This window comes from Salvelinus fontinalis, chromosome 26, assembly GCF_029448725.1.
Source record: "Salvelinus fontinalis isolate EN_2023a chromosome 26, ASM2944872v1, whole genome shotgun sequence".
NCBI lineage: Eukaryota > Metazoa > Chordata > Actinopteri > Salmoniformes > Salmonidae > Salvelinus > Salvelinus fontinalis.
The window spans coordinates 21,907,968-21,929,575 of record NC_074690.1 but is presented as its reverse complement, the minus strand read 5'-3'; the positions used below and the strand labels follow the sequence as shown (position 1 = coordinate 21,929,575).

The 21,608-nt window shown below is 44.5% G+C and overlaps 1 pseudogene; it reads right to left on the bottom strand.

Annotated features, from left to right (window-relative positions):
* The window catches only part of LOC129824595 (dihydropyrimidine dehydrogenase [NADP(+)]-like), a 197,267-nt pseudogene that overhangs the window by 110,945 nt on the left and 64,714 nt on the right, over positions 1 to 21,608 (bottom strand).

Here is a 21,608-nt window from a genome sequence, read left to right as displayed (position 1 = left end):
ATTTGGTAGCATTGCCTTTAAATTGTTTAACTTGGGTCAAATGTTTCGGGTAGCCTTCCACAAGCTTCACACAATAAGTTGGGTGAATTTTGTCCCATTCCTCCTGACAGAGCTGGTGTAACGGAGTCAGGATTGTAGGCCTCCTTGATCCCACATGCTTTTTCAGTGCTGCCCACAAATGTTCTATGGGATTGAGGTCAGGGCTTTGTGATGGCCACTCCAATACCTTGACTTTGTGGTCGTTAAGCCATTTTGCCACAACTTTGGAAGTATGCTTGGGGTCATTGTCCATTTGGAAGGCCCATTTGCGACCAAGCTTTAACTTCCTGACTGATGTCTTGAGATGTTGTTTCAATTTATCCATATAATTTTCCACCCTCATGACGCCATCTATTTTGTGAAGTGCACCAGTCCCTCCTGCAGCAAAGCACCCCCACAACATGATGCTGCCACCCCGGTGCTTCACGGTTGGGATGGTGTTCTTCGGCTTGCAAGCATCCCCCTTTTTCCTCCAAACATAACGATGGTCATTATGGCTAAACAGTTCTATTTTTGTTTCATCAGACCAGAGGACATTTCTCCAAAAAATACAATCTTTTTCCCCATGTGCAGTTGCAAATCGTAGTCTGGCTTTTTAGGGCAGTTTTGGAGCAGTGGCTTCTTCCTTGCTGAGCGGCCTTTCAGGTTATGTCGATATAGGACTCGTTTTACTGTGGATATAGATACTTTTGTACCTGTTTCCTCCAGCATCTTCACAAGATCCTTTGCTGTTGTTCTGGGATTGATTTGCACTTTTCGCACCAAAGTACGTTCATCTCTAGGAGACAGAACTCGTCTCCTTCCTGAGCGGTACGACGGCTGCATGGTCCCATGGTGTTTATTCTTGCGTGCTATTGTTTGTACAGATGAACGTGGTACATTCAGGCGTTTGGAAATTTCTCCCAAGGAGGAACCAGACTTGTGGAGGTCTATAATTATTTTTCTGAGGCCTTGGCTGATTTCTTTAGATTTTTCCATGATGTCAAGCAAAGAGGCACTGAGTTTGAAGGTAGGCCTTGAAATACATCCACAGGTACACCTCCAATTGACTCAAATTATGCCAGTTAGTCTATCGGACTCTTCTAAAGCTATGACACCATTTTCTGGAATTTCCAAGCTGTTTATGGCACAGTCAACTTAGTGTATGTAAACTTCTATCCCACTGGAATTGTGATACAGTGAATTTTAACTGAAATCATCTGTCTGTAAACAATTGTTGGAAAAATTACGTGTGTCATGCACAAAGTAGATGTCCTAACCGACTTGCCAAAACTATAGTTTGTTAACAAGAAATTTGTGGAGTGGTTGAAAAACGAGTTTTAATGACTCCAACCTAAGTGTATGTAAACTTCTGACTTCAACTGTAGGTAAGAATAGAGGGGTATTTATCTACTATCTGCCACTATTGTATCCCCTTTCTCTTTGTATTAGTCCTCTTATTTGACTGTACCCTGATTTTGTGTTGAAACTCACAGAAGTGGAGAGTGGAGACAGTTATTAAATATTAAAGCATTAGACCTCTCACTAAAGGCTTCAGTCACACAAAAACTATACTTAAATGCGAACTGGTTCTCTAGTAGATTAGTAAGAATGACTTACCCCATGTTCAAGAATGGCCTTTTTCCCTTTATTCAGATTACATTATCCAAATATCCCTATTTTTAAAACAAGCCTTAGAAAGTTGGTTGCCATCCAAGTTTAATCCAACAGAAAAGACAGAACAAATATTACAACAAATATTATGGTTAAACTCAAATATACTACTTCATTTAAAAAACAGTTTAAAAACGGTAACATCTTTGTAAATGATATCATAAATCGGACTGGTGGAGTTATGTCACACATGCAGCTAACAAAATATATGGATATGTCTGCTCTATTCAATATTATAATCAACTAATTGCAGCATTACCGCAACAATGGATGAGGCAAGTGGAAGGGGGAAAAGGTAATGAACTTGTCTGTCAGCCCTGCATTAAAGACCAAAAGTGGTTAAAGAAAATTGTGATAAATTTAAAAGTATACCAGTTTCATTTAAGAACAAAAGAATTACAGCCTTACAGGTTGCAAAATAGTTGGGAAGAGATTTTTGATGTACCGATTCCATGGCACATGGTTGAGAAACTGATACACAAAACAACGTCGGATTCAAAACGTTGAGTTTTTCAATTTAAATTATAATAAAAAATTCTTGCAACCAATAGAGTGTTATATATATGGGGGATACAACCATCCCAGCTCTGCAGATTTTGATGTGAAGAGACAGGATCATTAGATCACTTGTTTTGGTACTTCTATATGTGGCTTGTTTTTAGTCGCAGGTTCAGGAATAGCTGAAGAATTCCAACATTTATCTGGAGCTAACTCTGCAAATAGCACTGCTGGTGAATTGCAAAACATTTTATCGTTCATTTACAATCTATAGAAACTATGAGAATAGAAAGATTCAGGACTTTTGTGAAACATCAAAGCATAGTTGAAAAATATATGGCTAATAGAAATCCAAACCTGATGGTGTTCAGAGATGGGATGGGTTGAGTGGAGCTGAAGGTTAGGACAAAAAATATATAAATAAATAAATAAACGAATTTAAAATATATTGTGTCCGTAAAATGTATATATACAAAAATATAAATGCAACATGCAACAATTTCAATGATTTTACTGAGTTACAGTTCATATAAAGAAATCATGAAATTAAAAATAATTCACTAGGCCCTAATCTATGGATTTCACATAGCTGCGCAGGGGCGCATCCATCGGCGGGCCTGGGAGGGCATAGGCCCAACCACTTGGGAGCCAGGCCCAGCCAAAAGGGCTTTATTACAGACAGAAATACTCCTCAGTTTCATCAGCTGTCCGGGTGGCTGGTCTCAGATGATCTCGCAGGTGAAGAAGCCGGATGTGGAGGTCCTGGGCTGGCGTGGTTACACGTGGTCCGCAGTTGTCAGGTCTGTTGGACGTACTGCAAAATTCTCTAATGTTGGAGGCGGCTTATTGTAGAGAAATTAACATTACATTCTCTGGCAACAGCTCTGGTGGACATTCCTGCAGTCAGCATGTCAATTGCACACTCCCTCAAAACTTGAGACGTCTGTGGCATTGTGTTTTATGTGACAAAACGGCACATTTTAGAGTGGCCTATTATTGTCCCCAGAACAAGGTGCAACCGTGTAAATGTTATGCAGTTTAATCAGCTTCTTTATATGCCTCACCTGTCAGGTAGATGGATTTCTTAGCAAAGGAGATATGCTCAACAACAGGAATGTAAACAAATTTGTGCTAAAATGTGAGATAAATAAGCTTTTTCTGCGCATGAAAAATATCAGGGATCTTTTATTTCAGCTCATAAAACATGGGGCCAACACTTGTTCAGGATAGTATGTATAAGCCTAAGTATTGTTGTCAATTAGGGGAGGGATGATAGCGTTAGGAGAAAATAATATAGAAGGAAAATATATTAAAGATATTTACCCAAACATATATGGGGGATTGGAAGAAATGCAGACAATTACATTGATAGAAGCCACAAGCTGTCTGCAATAGTAAGGCATGCACACTCACTGGCCCTCCAGAAATTGAGAAATTGCTGCCTCTGAATGCTCTATTTCTCTATGGAATCTTGTGAAGGAAATCTCATACAGTGTCCCAGGTATGTGCCAGGCCACCATACAGGGAAAGGAAAGTATGGAGAATGGATTGTAGGGAGAGCAATACGTTCCCTGTCCTGGCAGGCTCTTTACTGGGGCAGTAACACTGTAGCTAACAATTACAAGACCTTGGCTGCTTCAGAGGACAGATATCAGCTGAATGCAGGGACTCATTGTGGATTTGGAAAAAATGCCTGGCATGTTACTGTATGATCCGTTAAGTGCAGGGGTGTCCGGAACATGACAAGGGTGACTGAAAAATCTTGATTAGACCACACATAAAGTGGAGCTGTATTGTAACATAACATAACTTAACATAACGTAGGATCTGATAATCAACATTCTGCCAATTCTCTGCCATTTACGTAGTTATTCTATGTTTTAACAGGTCAATCCTAATACAGTAAGATCCTGATAAGATTGGACAACAAGGGCACTTCAACAGTCACTTCTAAGGGTACTACAATGAAGTGGACACCTTTGATCAGTCTCCTTCTATCAGACCTGATTTCCACTTCTATCAGACCGTTCTTTAAGGGTCAGTCAGCGTGGAGCCGATGGTGCTGATGATATAATCAACTTTGAGCTGGACGATCTAGTCCTTGTCCTCCAGCCAATCCTGCACTCCGTCTGCTCGGTGCGGCAAAACCACAGGCCGGCCACGCAGCCGCTCATCTTGATGACCTCACGAGGGCACAGGAAGAGCAGGAACTCACACTTCTCCTCTTTGACCAGCTCCATCTGAGGAAAAGGATAGCATATGTTTTTTTATGTTGTCTTTTTATATTGCTCTCAACTCCCCTTCCCCCTATTCTACCCTACTGGTGCGTAACTGGCTGCATGGAAGTCAGGCGCAGGAGAGCAGAACTGGGTAATAACCGGAGCAGTTTAATATGCAAAACCAACGGCACCCAGAACAACAAAATATGGGTACAAAATAACCTGTCGTGAACCAGTCAGAGTGCACAAGCACTTTACAACAAACAATTTCACACACAGACTTGGGGGGAACAGAATGTTAAATAAACAACAAGTTATGAGGGAATGTAAACCAGGTGTGTGGGAAAACAAGATAAAACAAATGGACAATGAAAGGTGGATCGGCGATGGCTAGAAGACCGGTGACGTCGACCGCCGAACGCCGCCCTAACAAGGAGAGGAACTGACTTCGGCGGAAGTCGTGACACCTACCCTTTGTACCCAACTTGTCTGCAGGACTTTCAAGAATTAAACATAATTGTTTGAAACATGAAAACTTTTCTATACAAAAGACATGTTTTGACGTCATGTTGAGGAAATGTCATTCATTTATCTCAGGACTAAACCCAGCAAACCCGGTAAGATTCCCATTAAGTTCTAGTCAGGGTTTTCTCACACATTAGGACAATTACCTACCAAAAAAAATAAAAAAGTTTTTGAAGAAAAAATGTTTTTTTGTAAACTTTTTTTTCAGTTGAAAAATCCTTGGAATGTTCTCCTAACATTCATTTAAATGTTGTGCACAACATCTGTAACAACTCCCACAGATCATACCCCAAAAGTCCTCATAAGCTTTCCAGGTAATGCAATAACATAATGTACCAGAAATATTTCCTAGCAAACTAAAATTGATTCTGTGAAAGTTCCCAGAACATTCGTTAGGTTGCGGCAAATGTTCTCATAAAACAATTACTGTCCAGTTATGCTGATGGTTGAACAATGTTTGTATAAACATTTGCCTGATGTTTCAAGAACGTACCCAGAACTCATTTTGTCTGTTTTTTTAAAGTTACCAGAATGTTTCATTATGTTGTGGGAACAGTCTGGTGGGGACATCAGAAAATGTATGTTTACAGAACACAAAAAAACTTTCCAGTTGTGCGGATGATTATACAATGTTACTTTAGTGTGCAAAAAAACATTCACCTGATGTTGCAAGAATGTATCTAGAACACATTTAATCTGTTATTTAAAGGTTCCCAGAATGTTTAATTAGGTTGTGGTAACAATCTGGTGGGAACAATGTGGGCACATCACAAAGATATGTTCCCAAAACACAAAAAAACTGTCTAGTTGTGTTGACATTCAGATAATGTTTGTATCAGGGTGCAAAAAAGATTCCTTTGATGTTGCAAGAATGTTCACAAAACAGCATTTCTGAGATCTATAAAGGTTGTGGGAACAGTGTGGATACATTACAACATTAGTATGAAGGAAGTAAGATTTTGTTTTGTGAGCCAATGCTAACTAGCGTTAGCTCAATGACTGGAAGTCTATGGATGTCCACTAGCATGCTAGTAGATAGACTTCCAGTCATTGCGCTAACGCTAGTTAGCATTGGCTCCCAAAATTCTCTCTAACTTCCTCCATACTAGACACATAGACATAAAAACGGTATCCACGAGTTCATTTGACTGGAGAAGTAGTATCATTAGGCTATTTACAGTGCCTTCAGAAAGTATTCACATCCCTTGACTTATTCCAAAAAATGTTGTGTTACAGCCTGAATTTAAAATATATTACATTGAGATTGTGTGTCACTGGCCTACACACAATACCCCATAATATCAAAGTGAAATTATGTTTTTAGAATTTTTGAAAAGTTGAAATGTCTTGAGTCAATAAGTATTCAACCCCTTTGTTACGGCAAGTCTAAATAAGTTCAGGAGTCACATGCTAAGTTGCATTGACTCACTCTGTGGGCCATAATAGTGTTTAACATGAATTCTGACTGACTACCTCATCTCTGTACCCCACACATAGAAATATCTGTAAGGTCCCTCAGTCGAGCAGTGACAGTGATTTCTCCTGTGATAGGAGAAAACTGAGGATAGATCAACAACATTGTAGTTACTCCACAATACTAATCAAAATTACAGAGTGAAAAGAATAAAGCTTGTACAGAATAAAAATATTCCAAAACATGCATCCACTAAAGTAAAACTCCAAAAAATGTGGCAAAGATATGAACTTTATGTCCTGAATACATAGCGTTATGTTTGGGGCAAATCCAACACAAAACATATTTTCAAGCATGGTGGTAGCTGCATCATGTTATGGGTATGCTTGTCGTCGGCAAGATCTTAGGAGTTGTTTAGGCAAAATCCTAGAGGAAAACCTGGTTCAGTCTGGTTTCCAACAGACCCTGGGAGACAAATTCACCTTTGAGCATGACAATAACCTGAACCCCAAGTCCAAATATACTCTGGAGTTGCTTACCAAGATGACAGTGAATGTTTCTGACTGGCCTAGGGACAGTTTTGACTTTAACTGGCATGAACATCAATGGAAAGACTTGAAAATGACTGTCTAGCAATGATCAACAAACAACTTGACAGAACTTGAAAAAGAATAATGTGCAAATATTGTACAATCCAGGTGTACAAAGCTCTTAGAGACTTACCAAGAAAGACTCACGGCTGTAATTGCTGCCAAAGGGGATTCTAACATGCATCGACCCAGGGGGGTGAATACTTATGTAAATTAGATATTTCTGTATTTCATTTTCATTAAATTAGCAAAGATTTCACTTTGTCGTTTTGGGGTATTGTGTGTAAATGTGTGAGAAGAAAATATTGTAATCCATTTTGAATGCAGGCTGTAACAACAAAATAAGGAATACGTCTAGGGTGTGAATACTTTCCGAAGGCACTGTATTACTATGATATGGAGCCCATTTTCACATCTTTTTCCCATTTCCCCTGCTATGGTTTTCTTTGAATTGATGATCAAACTTTATGATTTCCACACAGAAGCTTAAAACCATTCAACGACAGAGGACTAATTACCGTGGCTGTCCACGGCAGTGCACAGTAGGGGGACAGACAGGCTGTTATAATGGCCGTGGTCCCCCCTGCCTCTGTTAAGCATATTGTCTGAATTCACATTAGTGCAACACCCTGGTCTTATGCAGTATATTCACCTTACTGACATGCATGATTTAAAAACCTTGGCCATTAAAAAAAATTACATAAAATCTATAGTAAAGAGGCATTGTGTATTTATGTTATTTCTGTAATTGTAACAGTCCTGACCTATTTATGTTAGTTTTTATGTGTTTATGGTCAGGGCATGTGTTTTGGGTGGGCAGTCTATGTTATCTGTTTCTATGTTGGTTTCGGTTTGCCTGGTATGGCTCTTGATTAGAGGCAGGTGGTTTGCATTTTCCTCTAATCAGGAGTCATATTTAGGTAGGGCATTTTCACTGTTTGTTTGTGGGTGATTGTCTCTTGTGATGTCTTCGTTTGTGTTCGATATATTCACTTTTGGAGCTGTTGGGCTGTTCGTATGTTTCGATGTCCGTTCCTGTTCGTGAGTTTACGTTTGTCTATGTAAGTTTATGTTCAGGTTCCGTTGTACGTCGTTTTGTTATTTTGTAAGTTTTGAAAGTGTTTGTTTTCGTGTCATCAGTTTTCGTTATTAATAAATAAAGATGGCATATTTCCCGGACTCCGCATTTTGGTCAGAAGATCCTTCTCTCCTCACCTCTTCCGAGGATGAGGAGAGCGACAGCTATTACAGAATCACCCACCAACAAAATGTGACCAAGCGGTATGGGAAAAATAAACGGAGTAAGGGACAGAAGAAGGAGCAATGGACATGGGACGATGTTCTGGATGGAAAGGGTGTCTACACATGGGAGGAGATCCTAGCGGGTAGAGATCGCCTCCCATGGGAACAGCTGGAGGCACTGAGGAGAGCGGAGGCTACCGGAGAGAGGAACCGGAATTATGAGGGGACACGTCTTGCACGGAAGCCCGAAAAGCCCGTGAGTAACTCCCAAAAATTTCTTGGGGGGGGGCTAAAGGGTAGTGGGCCAAGGGCAGGTAGGAGACCTGCGCCCACTTCCCAGGCTAACCGTGGAGAGCGGGAGTACGGGCAGACACCGTGTTACGCAGTAGAGCGCACGGTGTCTCCTGTACGTGTGCATAGGCCGGTGCGGGTTATTCCACCTCCCCGCACTGGTAGGGCTAGATTGGGCATTGAGCCAGGTGTCATGAGGCCGGCTCAACGCGTCTGGTCTCCAGTGCGTCTCCTCGGGCCGGCATACATGGCACCTGCCTTACGCATGGTTTCCCCGGTTCGCCTACACAGCCCGGTGCGGGTTATTCCACCTCCCCGTACTGGGCGGGCGACCGGGAGCATTCAACCAGGTAAGGTTGGGCAGGCTCAATGCTCAAGAGAGCCAGTACGCCTGCACGGTCCGGTATTTCCGGCGCCACCTCCCCGCCCCAGCCTAGTACCTACAGTGCCTACACTACGCACTAGGCTACCAGTGCATTTCCAGAGCCCTGTTCCTCCTCCACGCACTCTCCCTATATTGCGTGTATCCAGTTCAGTGCCTCCAGTTCCGGCCCCACGCACTAAGCCACCTGTGCGTCTCCTAAGTCCTGTACACACTGTCACTTCTCCCCGTACTAGTCCTGAGGTGCGTGCCCTCAGCCAGGTGCCACCAGTGCCGGTACCACGCACCAGGTATAGAGTACGCTTTGAGAGTTCAGTGTGCCCTGTCCCTGCTCCACGCACTAGTAGGAAGGTGCTTATCATTAGCCCGGTGCCTCCAGTTCCGGCACCACGCACCAGGTCTACAGTGCGCCGTATCCGGCCAGAGCCATCCGTCTCCCCAGCGCCATCTGAGCCATCCGTCTCCCCAGCGCCATCTGAGCCATCCGTCTCCCCAGCGCCATCTGAGCCATCCGTCTGCCAGGAGCCTGCAAAGCCGCCCGTCTGCCATGAGCCTGCAAAGCCGCCCGTCTGCCATGAGCCTACAGAGCCATCCGCCAGACAGGAGCCGCTAGAGCCGTCAGCCAGACAGGAGCCGCTAGAGCCGCCCGCCAGACAGGATCTGCCAGAGCCGCCAACTAGACAGGATCTGCCAGAGCCGCCAACTAGACAGGATCTGCCAGAGCCGCCAACCAGACAGGATCTGCCAGAGCCGCCAGAGAGCCATGAGCAGCCAGAGCCGTCAGAGAGCCATGAGCAGCCAGAGCCGTCAGAGAGCCATGAGCAGCCAGAGCCGTCAGAGAGCCATGAGCAGCCAGAGCCGTCAGAGAGCCATGAGCAGCCAGAGCCGTCAGAGAGCCATGAGCAGCCAGAGCCGTCAGAGAGCCATGAGCAGCCAGAGCCGTCAGAGAGCCATGAGCAGCCAGAGCCGTCAGAGCGCCATGAGCGTCGAGAGCCGTCAGCCTGCCATGAGCGTCGAGAGCCGTCAGCCTGCCATGAGCGTCGAGAGCCGTCAGCCTGCCATGAGCGTAGAGAGCCGTCAGTCTGCCATGAGCGTCGAGAGCCGTCAGCCTGCATGGACCTGCCAGAGCCGTCCAAACAGGACCTGCCAGAGTCCTTCAGCCGGGATCTGCCCCTTGTCCCGGTGTTGCCCCTTGTCCCGGTGCTGCCCCTTGTCCCGGTGCTGCCCCTTGTCCCGGTGCTGCCCCTTGTCCCGGTGCTGCCCCTTGTCCCGGTGCTGCCCCTTGTCCCGGTGCTGCCCCTTGTCCCGGTGCTGCCCCTTGTCCCGGTGCTGCCCCTTGTCCCGGTGCTGCCCCTTGTCCCGGTGCTGCCCCTTGTCCCGGTGCTGCCCCTTGTCCTGGTGCTGCCCCTTGTTTTTGTGCTGCCCCTTGTCCCGGTGCTACCCCTTGTCCCGGTGCTGCCCCTTGTTCCGGTGCTAGCTGTTTATTTAGGGGAAGGTAGTGTTTGGGTGGTCAGTGGAAGGGGTAGAAAGAAGAGGGGAGTGACTATGGTGGTGCGGGGACAGCGTCCTGAACCGGAACCACCACCGTGGTCAACTGCCCACCCGGACCCTCCCCTGGACTTTGTGCTGGTGCGCCCGGCGTTCGCACCTTGGGGGGGGGGTACTGTAACAGTCCTGACCTATTTATGTTAGTTTTTATGTGTTTATGGTCAGGGCATGTGTTTTGGGTGGGCAGTCTATGTTATCTGTTTCTATGTTGGTTTCGGTTTGCCTGGTATGGCTCTTGATTAGAGGCAGGTGGTTTGCATTTTCCTCTAATCAGGAGTCATATTTAGGTAGGGCATTTTCACTGTTTGTTTGTGGGTGATTGTCTCTTGTGATGTCTTCGTTTGTGTTCGATATATTCACTTTTGGAGCTGTTGGGCTGTTCGTATGTTTCGATGTCCGTTCCTGTTCGTGAGTTTACGTTTGTCTATGTAAGTTTATGTTCAGGTTCCGTTGTACGTCGTTTTGTTATTTTGTAAGTTTTGAAAGTGTTTGTTTTCGTGTCATCAGTTTTCGTTATTAATAAATAAAGATGGCATATTTCCCGGACTCCGCATTTTGGTCAGAAGATCCTTCTCTCCTCACCTCTTCCGAGGATGAGGAGAGCGTCAGTTATTACAGTAATGTGTGTTTGAGGCCTGTATAGATATGTTATTTGAAACTCAAAGGTTAAAGTATCTCACTTTCTTACTATCTTTAAAAATAAATTATATTATTTCTGTTTCCATGCCATCAATTGTTTTCTTTGATTGTTTCGTGGAGAAAAAAAATATTCAGAGAATAAACCTGGTTTCATAATCGCGTCAAGAGTTTTTTCCTTTTTTTTCTTTCATAAAAAAACTGAAGACATTTTTACAGTGCAATAACTTCTTTCTTACTTTTTCACAGAAAAGACAAAAGGACAATGTGAATGGCCATGAGCTTATAGCCAAGACGAAAGCCACCGTCAGCTACCTAGCAAATCTATATGAATAACAAATGTAAGAAGAGCCACCAGAAATGAAGTGTGTCAAAAGCAGTCAGCTAGCTGCATATAGAGGCTACAGGCCTATTGGAATAGCGGCTGTAAAGATCAGTATGTTCATAGCTACTGGGTCATGGTCAGAAACAGTTTTGCGAGTAATTGAGCATGGTCAGGTTCTATTCAAACTTAAGATCCGTATGTATGTATAACTCATGAATTGATTTTAAAGATCGAATTTTTGCTAAAATACAAGTTCAGCTATAATTCTGCCCAAGGCCCGTATTCAAAAAGTATCTCAGAGTAGGAGGACATAATCAATACTGTGGTCAAAAGAGCATCTTCTGAAGGAACTTTAAAGCCACTGTTAAGAGCCATGCTCTGAGAGGTTCTAGCTTTATGGCACAGTCAAATGCTGCGTCACCCAGCATGATGACCACACCATGGAGCTCAGGCTGCTGAGACTTACAGCTACACATGCCTGAGGAGGCAAGAGTGGGGTAAGAAGGGATGGAGAGAGAGAGACAGACAACGTGAGGATTTGCCCTGCTCTTACAGTGCATTCGGAAATGATTTAGACCCCTTGACTTTTTCCAGACTTTGTTACATTGCAGCCTTAATCTACACACAATACCCTATAATGACAAAGCAAAAACAGGTTTTTAGAAATGTTTGCAAATGTATTTTAAAAAAAAACGGAAATATCACATTTACATAAGTAGTTCGACCGCTTTGCTCAGTACTTTGTTGAAGCACCTTTGGCAGCGATTACAGCCTCGAGTCAAATCAAATTAAACTTTATTTGCCAAAATCGCCGAAAACAACAAGTGTAGACTTTACCGTGAAATGCTTATTTACAAGCCCTTAACCAACAGTGCAGTTCAAGAAGAATAACATTTTTACCAAGTAGGCTAAAATAAAAAGTTATAATAAAAAGTAACACAATAACAATAACAATAACGAGGCTATATACAGGGGGCACAGGTACCGAGTCAGTGTGCAGGGGTACAGGCTAGTTGAAGTAATCTGTACATGTAGGTGGGGGCAAAGTGACTATGCATAGGTAACAAACAAACAGCGAGTAGCAGCAGTGTACAAGAGGGGGGTTGTCAATGTAAATTGCCCGGTGGCGATTTTAATGAATTGTTCAGCAGTCTCATGGCTTGGTGGTAGAAGCTATTGAGGAGCCTTTTGGTCCTAGACTTGGCACTCCGGTACCGCTTGCTGTGCGGTAGCAGAGAAAACAGTCTATAACTTGGGTGACTGGAGTCTCTGACAATTTAATGGGCTTTCCTCTGATGCCGTCTATTATATAGGTCCTGGATGGCAGGAAGCTTGGCCCCGGATGGCAGGAAGCTTGGCCCCAGTGATGTACTGGGCTGTTCGCATTACCCTCTGTAGCACCTTACGGTAAGATGCCGAGCAGTTGCCATACCAGGTGGTGATGCATCGGGTCAGGATGCTCTCGATGGTGCAGCTGTAGAACCTTTTGAGGATCTGGGGGCCCATGCCAAATCTTTTCAGACTCCTGAGGGGGAAAAAGTTTTGTTATGCCCTCTTCATGACTGTCTTGGTATGTTTGGACCATGATAGTTCGTCGGTGATGTGGACACCAAACTACTTGAAACTCTCGACCTGCTCCACTACAGTCCCGTCGATGTTAATGGGGGCCTGTTCGGCCCGCCTTTTCCTGTAGTCCACGATCAGCTCTTTTGTCTTGCTCACATTGAGGGAGAGGTTGTTGTCCTGGCACCACACTGCCAGTTCTCTGACCTCCCTATAGGCCGTCTCATTGTTGTCGTGATCAGGCCTACCACCGTTGTATCATCAACAAACTTATTGATGGTGTTGGAGTCGTGTTTGGCCACACAGTCGTGGGTGAACAGGGAATACAGGAGGGTACTAAGTACACACCCCTGAGGGGTCCCAGTGTTAAGGATCAGCGTGGCGTACATGTTGTTGCCTACACTTACCACCTGAGCGCGGCCAGTCACGAAGTCCAGGATCCAGTTGCAGAGGGAGGTGTTTAGTGCCAGAGTCCTTAGCTTAGTGATGAGCTTTGTGGGCACTATGGTGTTGAACGCTGAGCTGTAGTTGATGAATAACATTCTCACATAGGTGTTCCTTTTGTCCAGGTGACGAAGGCCGGTGTGGAATGCGATTGAGATTGTGATCTGTGGATCTGTTGGGGCGGTATGCAAATTGGAGTGGGTCTAGGGTGCCTGGGAGGATGCTGTTGATATGAGCCATGACCAGCCTTTCAAAGCACTTCATGGCTACCGACGTGAGTGCCACAGGGCAGTAATCATTTAGGCAGGTTACCTTCGCTTCCTTGGGCACAGGGACTATGGTGGTCTGCTTGAAACATGTAGGTATTACAGACTCGGTCAGGGAGAGGTTGAAAATGTCAGTGAAGACACTTGCCAGTTGGTCCGCGCATGCTTTGAGTACACGTTCTGGTAATTCGTCTGGCCCAGAGGCTTTGTGAATGTTGACCTGTTTAAAGGTTTTGTTCACATTGGCTACCAAGAGCGTTACCACACAGTCATCCAGAACAGCTGGTGCTCTCGTGCATGCTTCAGTGTTGCTTGCCTCGAAGCGAGCATAAAAGGCATTTAGCTCGTCTGGTAGGCTCACATCACAGGGCAGCTCACGTCTGGGTTCCCCTTTGTAGTCCGCAATAGTTTTCCAGCCCTGCCACATCCGACGAGCATCAGAGCTGGTGTAGTAGGATTCAATCTTAATCCTGTATTGACACTTTGCTTGTTTGATGGCTCGTCTAATTTCTTATAAGCGTCCGGATTAGTCTCCCTCTCCTTGAAAGCGGCAGCTCTAGTCTTTAGCTCGATGCGGATGTTGCCTGTAATCCATGGCTTCTGGTTGGGATATGTACGTACAGTCACTGTGGGGACGACCTCATCAATGCACTTATTGATGAAGCCGATGACTGAGGTGGTGTATTTCTCAATGTCATTCGATGAATCCCGGAACATATTGTAGTATGTGCTAGCGAAATAGTCCTGTAGTGTATCATCTGACCACTTCTGTATTGAGCGAGTCACTGGTACTTCCTGCTTTAGTTTTTGCTTGTAAACAGGAATAAAGAGGATAGAAATGTAGTCAGATTTGCCAAATGGAGGGCGGAGGAGAGCTTTGAATGCATCTCGGTGTGGAGTAAAGGTGGTCTAGGATATTTTTTCCCCTGGTTGCACATGTGACATGCTGGTAAAAATGTGATAAAACTGATTTAAGTTTGCCTGCATTAAAGTCCCCGGCCACTAGGATCGCCGCTTCTGGGTGAGCAATTTCTTCTTTGCTAATGGCCTTATAGAGTTGGTTGAGAGCGGTCTTAGTGCCAGCTTCGCTTTGTGGTGGTAAATAGATGGCTACGAATAATACAGATGAGAACTCTCTTGTAGTGTGATCGACTGCTTATCATAAGGTACTCTACCTCAGGCGAGCAATACCAAGAGACTTCTTTAATATTAGACATCACTCACCAGCTGTTATTGACAAAAAAACACACACCCCTACCCCTCATCAAATCAAATCAAATTTTATTGGTCACATACACATGGTTTTGCAGATGTTAATGCGAGTGTAGCGAAATGCTTGTGCTTCTAGTTCCGACCGTGCAGTAATATCTAACAAGTAATCTACCAATTTCACAACAACTACCTTATACACACAAGTGTAAAGGAATGAATAAGAATATGTACATATAAATATATGGATGAGCGATGGCAATGCGGCATAGGCAAGATGCAGTAGATGATATAGAGTAAAGTATATACATATGATATGAGTAATGTATGCTATGTAAACATTATATAACGTGGCATTGTTGAAAGTGACTAGTGATACATTTATTACATCCAATTTTGATTATTAAAGTGGCTAGAGATTTGAGTCAGGATGTTGTCAGCAGTATGTTGGCAGTAGCCACTCAATGTTAGTGATGGCTGTTAATGTGTGAAAGTTAAATATTTAAAAAAAATATTTTTTTTGAATTTCGCGGCACTGGTTTTTCAGTGGGGGGGGGGGGGGGGTGTGCCGCTAGCGGCACGCTCATCCTAGACAGGTTAAATAGACAGGTAAGTGCCTTTCCAAATCATGTCCTGTTGCTCAGGCCCTGAAGCCAGGATATGCATATAATTGGTACCATTGGAAAGAAAACACTTCGAAGTTTGAAGAAATGTTAAAATAATGTAGGAGAATATAACACAATAGATATGGTAGGAAAAAATCCAAAGAAAAACAAACCAGATTTTTTTGGGAGAGACTATCCTCTTAGAATGGCAAGTATAAGGCCATCTTGAAAATTAGCTCCCTGGATGCAATTTCTATGGCTTCCACAGGGTGTAAGCAGTCTATGTTCAAGGTTTTAGGCTTGTAACTTCAAAAATGAATAATAAATATCAGTTTTAGTACAGGGACACAGTCTTGGAAATTCATTGTTTGCGTGCGCACCTGCTAAAATCGGTTTCCTATTGAACACTTCTTTCCGTGAGAAATATTATAGTTTGATTACATTTTAGGGTATCTGAGGAGTATATAGAAATTTAATTTGACTTTTGAAACAAAGTTTAGGAGTAGATTTTCGGATTCCTTTCTCTGCATGTTGAACGAGCGGATTACTCAAATCAATGGCGCCAACTAAACTGACTTTTTGGGATATAAAGAAAGATTTTATCTAACAAAACGATACTACATGTTATAGCTGGGACCCATGTTATAGCTGGGATGACATGTTATAGCTGGGATGACAAATCAGTGAAAGATTTTCAAAAAGTAAGTGACAATGTTTAATCGCTATTTGTGAATTTAGGAAGCCTGTGCCGGTGGGAAAATGTTTTGATGTGGGGAGCCGTCCTCAAACAATCACATGGCATGATTTCACTGTAATAGCTACTGTAAATCGGACAGTGCAGTTAGATTACCAACAATTTAATCTTTCAACTGATATTAGACACTTATATGTACCTAAATGTTTAATATCCATAATTTTTATGATAATTTATTTGATTTGCGCGCCCTCCAGTTTCACCGGAAGTTGTAAATAAAACCCACCATTTGAATCAGTAAATAATTCCAGTGAAAGAGGTGGACAAGTAAATCGGTAATATAGACTCATAATCTCTCGGTTAATTCATGTAATTAAGCAACAAGGCATGAGGGGGTGGTATATTGGCCATATACCACAAACCCCTGAGGTGCCTTATTGGTTACCAACGTAATTAGAGCAGTGAAAATAAAGGTTTTGACATACCCGTGGTAAAAAAAAGGTCTGATATACCATGGCTGTCAGCCAATCAGCATTCAGGGCTCGAACCACATAGTTTATAATATACTTTATACTCTACGTGACGTGTGCGCCACACATACTTTGGAGCAATCTCATTACTACTCTGTCATCACATTTTAGACAGAGTGTATTCTGGATGTTTGCCATGTACAACCGTCAGTGTACATTGTAAAGCGTCTATCATTGTCCAAAACGTGGTACACACAGCAGTGTTATAGAATATTAGACTGTTCGTTTTCATACTTTAGAATTCTCAGCGTAGCTCAAGCAATTTCTCCAACCTTTGTCACATTCAAATGAAAAGAGGATGCATACCGGGAGCAGTGTTGGTTGAGAATTCTGGGGCGATGCGCGATGGTGGTCTTAGAGCCACGTAGCTATGTCACAATGGGACACTGGATTATCTCTGCGTCTGTGGACTATGATCTATGCTTAAAACTCCAGCCTTAGGTCTACCAAGATGTATAATACCAAAGTTATATCACGATGATATACATACAGTAAGAATTTAAAAAAAGATTTGAGTGCACAATAGTGAATGGTATTTTACTTTTGTCACGCCCTGACCTTAGAGATCCTTTTTATGTCTCTATTTTGGTTTGGGCAGGGCGTGAGTTGGGGTGGGCATTCTATGTTTTGTGTTTCTATGATTTTCTATTTCTATGTTTTGGCAGGGAATGGTTCTCAATCAGGGACAGCTGTCTATCGTTGTCTCTGATTGAGAACCATACTTAGGTAGCTCTTTTTTCCACCTGTGTTTGTGGGAAGTAGACTTTGTTTAGGGCACGGTTTTTGAGCTTCACGGTTTGTTTTTTGTAGTGTTTATTGTTTTGTTTTGCGTCATTTTGATAAAAATAAAGAAAATGTACGCTCACTACGCTGCACCTTGGTCCAGTTCCTTCAACAGCCGTGACAGAACTTCCCACCACCAAAGGACATCGCAGCGTGGTAAGGAGGAGCAGCGTGGCCAGGGGTATGAGACAACCTGGGAGGAGGTAGAGGTGGTCGGTCGACCCAGGGAGAGTGCCAGAGCCGGCCTGGGATTCTATGGAGCAGTGCAAAGAGGGATACCGGAGGATGGAGCCGGTGAGACGAACACGGCTGGAAAGGAAGCCCGAGACGCAGCCCGCGGGGCACACGGGGAGTGTGGCAGAGTCAGGTTGGAAACCTGAGCCAACTCCCCGTCCTTACAGTGGCGGCGTCGTGTTATGCGGTGGAGCGCACAATGTCTCCAGTACGCGTTCTTAGCCTGGTGCGCTACATCCCAGCTCCCTGCATCTGCCGGGCTAGGTTGAGCATCCAGCCAGGACAGATTGTGGCAGCCCTGCTCTCCAGACCTCCAGTGCGTCTCCTCGGGCCAGGATGTCCTGCGCCGGCTCTGCGTACTGCGTCTCCAGTGCGTCCTGTGCCAGCGCCCCGCACGTGCCGGGCCAAAGTCACCATCCAGGCAGGATGGGTTGTGCAAGCTCTTAGCTCGAAACCTCCAGTGCGTCTCCACGGCCCAGTGTATCCGGTGCCTCGGCCAAGGACAAGGCCTCCTGTAGGTCTCCCCAGCCTGGTGAGTCCTGTGCCTCGGCCAAGAACTAATCCTCCTGTATGTCTCCCCAGCCTGCTGAGTCCTGTGCCTGCTCCCAGAGCCAGGCCTCCTGTTTGTCTCTCCACTCCAGTGATGATCCATGGCAAGAAGCCTCCAGTGATGATCCATGGCAAGAAGCCTCCAGTGATGATCCATGGCAAGATGCCTCCAGTGATGATCCATGGCAAGAAGCCTCCAGTGATGATCCATGGCACGAAGCCTCCAGTAATGATCCATGGCACGAAGCCTCCAGTGATGATCCATGGCACGAAGCCTCCAGTGATGATCCATGGCACGAAGCCTCCAGTGATGATCCATGGCACGAAGCCTCCAGTGATGATCCAGGGCAAGAAGCCTCCAGTGATGATCCATGGCACGAAGCCTCCAGTGATGATCCATGGCACGAAACCTCCAGTGATGATCCATGGCACGACGCCTCCAGTGATGATCCATGGCACGACGCCTCCAGTGATGATCCATGGCAAGAAGCCTCCAGTGATGATCCATGGCAAGAAGCCTCCAGTGGTGAGACATGGCATGAAGCCTCCAACGAAGGCCTCCAGTCCGGAGCCTCCAGCGACGGTCTCCAGTCCGGAGCCTCCAGCGACGTCCTCCAGTCCGGAGCCTCCAGCAACGAGGGTCTCCAGTCCAGAGCCTCCAGCAACGAGGGTGCCAAGTCCGGAGCCTCCAGCAACAAGGGTGCCCAGTCCGGAGCCTCCAGCAACGAGGGTGCCCAGTCCGGGGTCCGCAATGAGGGTCCCCAGTCCGGGGTCGGCGGCGAGGGTCCCCGCACCAGAGGTGCCACCAAAATGGGGTGAGCCAGCGGTGGAGCGGGGTCTGCGTCCCGCACCTGAGCCTTCGCCGCGGATTGATGCCCACCAAGACCCTTCCCTATAGGTTTAGGTTTTGCGGTCGGAGTCCGCACCTTTGGGGGGGGGGGGGGGGGTACTGTCACGCCCTAACCTTAGAGATCCTTTTTATGTTTCTATTTTGGTTTGGGCAGGGCGTGAGTTGGGGTGGGCATTCTATGCTTTGTGTTTCTATGACTTTATATTTCTATGTTTTGGCCGGGTATGGTTCTCAATCAGGGACAGCTGTCTATCGTTGTCTCTGATTGAGAACCATACTTAGGTAGCTCTTATTTCCACCTGTGTTTGTGGGAAGTTGACTTTGTTTAGGGCACATAGCCTTTGAGCTTCACGGTTTGTTTTTTGTAGTGTTTATTGTTTTGTTTGGCGACATTTTGATAAAAATAAAGAAAATGTACGCTCACCACACTGCACCTTGGTCCAGTTCCTTCAACAGCCGTGACAACTTGAATACGTTACCTCTAAGAAGTTAATAATCAAAGGTAGGTGCAATCAAATTTGGTCCAATTGGCCCTTTCATTAAAAAAAGTCAGGTTTGGCCAATACACTATCAACAGCTTATAGTTAAAGAGGTGTTGTGTTAACCCTATTGACTGTGTCAATTACTGGTTGATGAATAGTGATGAACAGTGACTGATGGGCCGTGAGTGATACAGAATAGCTTGAAGGTCAATCTGAATGATTACCTCAGAACCCAGAGCTAGTCTACCTCCACCCTCATTTGGCACTATTGACTGCATGTGTTTGCTGTCATTTATAAGGTTAAAGGCTGCGAGGAACCAATCAGATCTCTTTATGTACATCTTCTTGTCTCATTCATTTCTTCAAATAGAATGGGCAGATTGGATAACCTTGGCAGGTCATTTTTAGATTGTAATGGTGTATTCCTCTGACTACTCTTTTATGTTATCTATCATTGCTGCAAATGTTTTCTTTCCTTCATGGATTATTCATTAGCTGACCAACCTCTCTTTAATAAAAGCTAAATGTTAAACCAAGATGCAATGAAATTCCATGCAGTAATCTTTCAAATGAAATGCGATAATTATATTGTATAAAATTAATCTGCAGTTATATACTCAATATACAGGAAGTATAATATCTCAATATAATCAATATACGGGAAGTATAACATCTCAATATACTCAGTATACAGGAAGTATTACATCTCAATTTACTTTCCAGTAAAATCCCAATAATTCAAATACAGAACTGCACCTACTATGTATACTACCTAGTGTACTAGAGAACATAACACAGTGTGCCACTGCTAACTGTGCTTAACACTGAGCAAGATCCTCCAGCAGAGTAACAGCATGCTTAACTTCCTCTGTGTCGACACTGACAGATGCTCCGAGCTCACTCTGTTGGTTTTATACACCAGGGTGGCCATTTGTGTTCCATGCAAAGATGTAAAATATGAATAAGGAAAACAAGGTGAAGGGGAAATAAATGCTATGAAGCAAATGACAAAGTGTACTTTAACAATAACAGCCTGGACGGTGACATCTACTCCATATTAATGCAATCTCATTTTTCAGGTGAGTGCATCCTATTTGACCGGGGAAAGGTGCTTTGACTCCAGAGCCGTGCGGAGAGACGCTGCAGTGAATATAGGATAATTCATCATCGCAGGTGGCTTCACTCCCACTCTGACTCTCCCTCAATGCTTGGCCGGCTCGGCCTGGCCAGTCCTTGTGTATCCCCCACCATCGATCACTGTGGCGTCGGCTGACGGTGAGTAGTGCTACTGTAACCAGTCCTTGACTTGGGCAGGAGCACACCGAAGCTGAGTACCGGCACCTCAAATGTTCTACTGCTTGAGCTCCTGCACCTCATAGAATAGTAGCAAAAAAGATTGTGGAGCTCCTGCACCCAGAATGAGTACAGGCACCTATTTCAGTCTAAGTCAAGCACTGAGTGTAAAGTTACTGTGATTTCTCTGTAAGAGTTATGTCAGGTTAAGTACCCATGGGTATTGGACTGGTCACTGGCCTTTAACCTATGTGTAACTGTGAGTCAAATAGAAAGTCTTACAGCTGCTAAGTACTGTATGTTTTGTTACATTGAAAAACGACCCATGTTATGCTATGGGCTAAGTTTAGTAAGGAGATACAACCAGCACAATGTCTGTTCATAACCCAAGACAACTCAGGAGGCTGAAGAAAATTGTCTTGGCCCCTAAGATCCTCACGAACTTACACATACGAACCATTGTAAGCTTTCTTTCGGGCTGTCTAAGGAAGAGTGTTTTGAGTGTTATAACCTTTATCAGCAAGACAGATCTTCCAAAGGTGGTGGAGTGGCAATCTTTACCAAGGAACACCTTCAGTGCTCAGTTGTCTCCACCAAGTCTGTCCCTAAACAATTAGATGTTCTGGTTTGAAGTATTACACTTTCAAATAGCTCTTTGTTGACTGTTGCTGGGATTTATCATCCTCCATCAGCACTGGCCTGTACCTTACCTGCCCTAAGCTCTCACCTGGCCCCTTACACTAA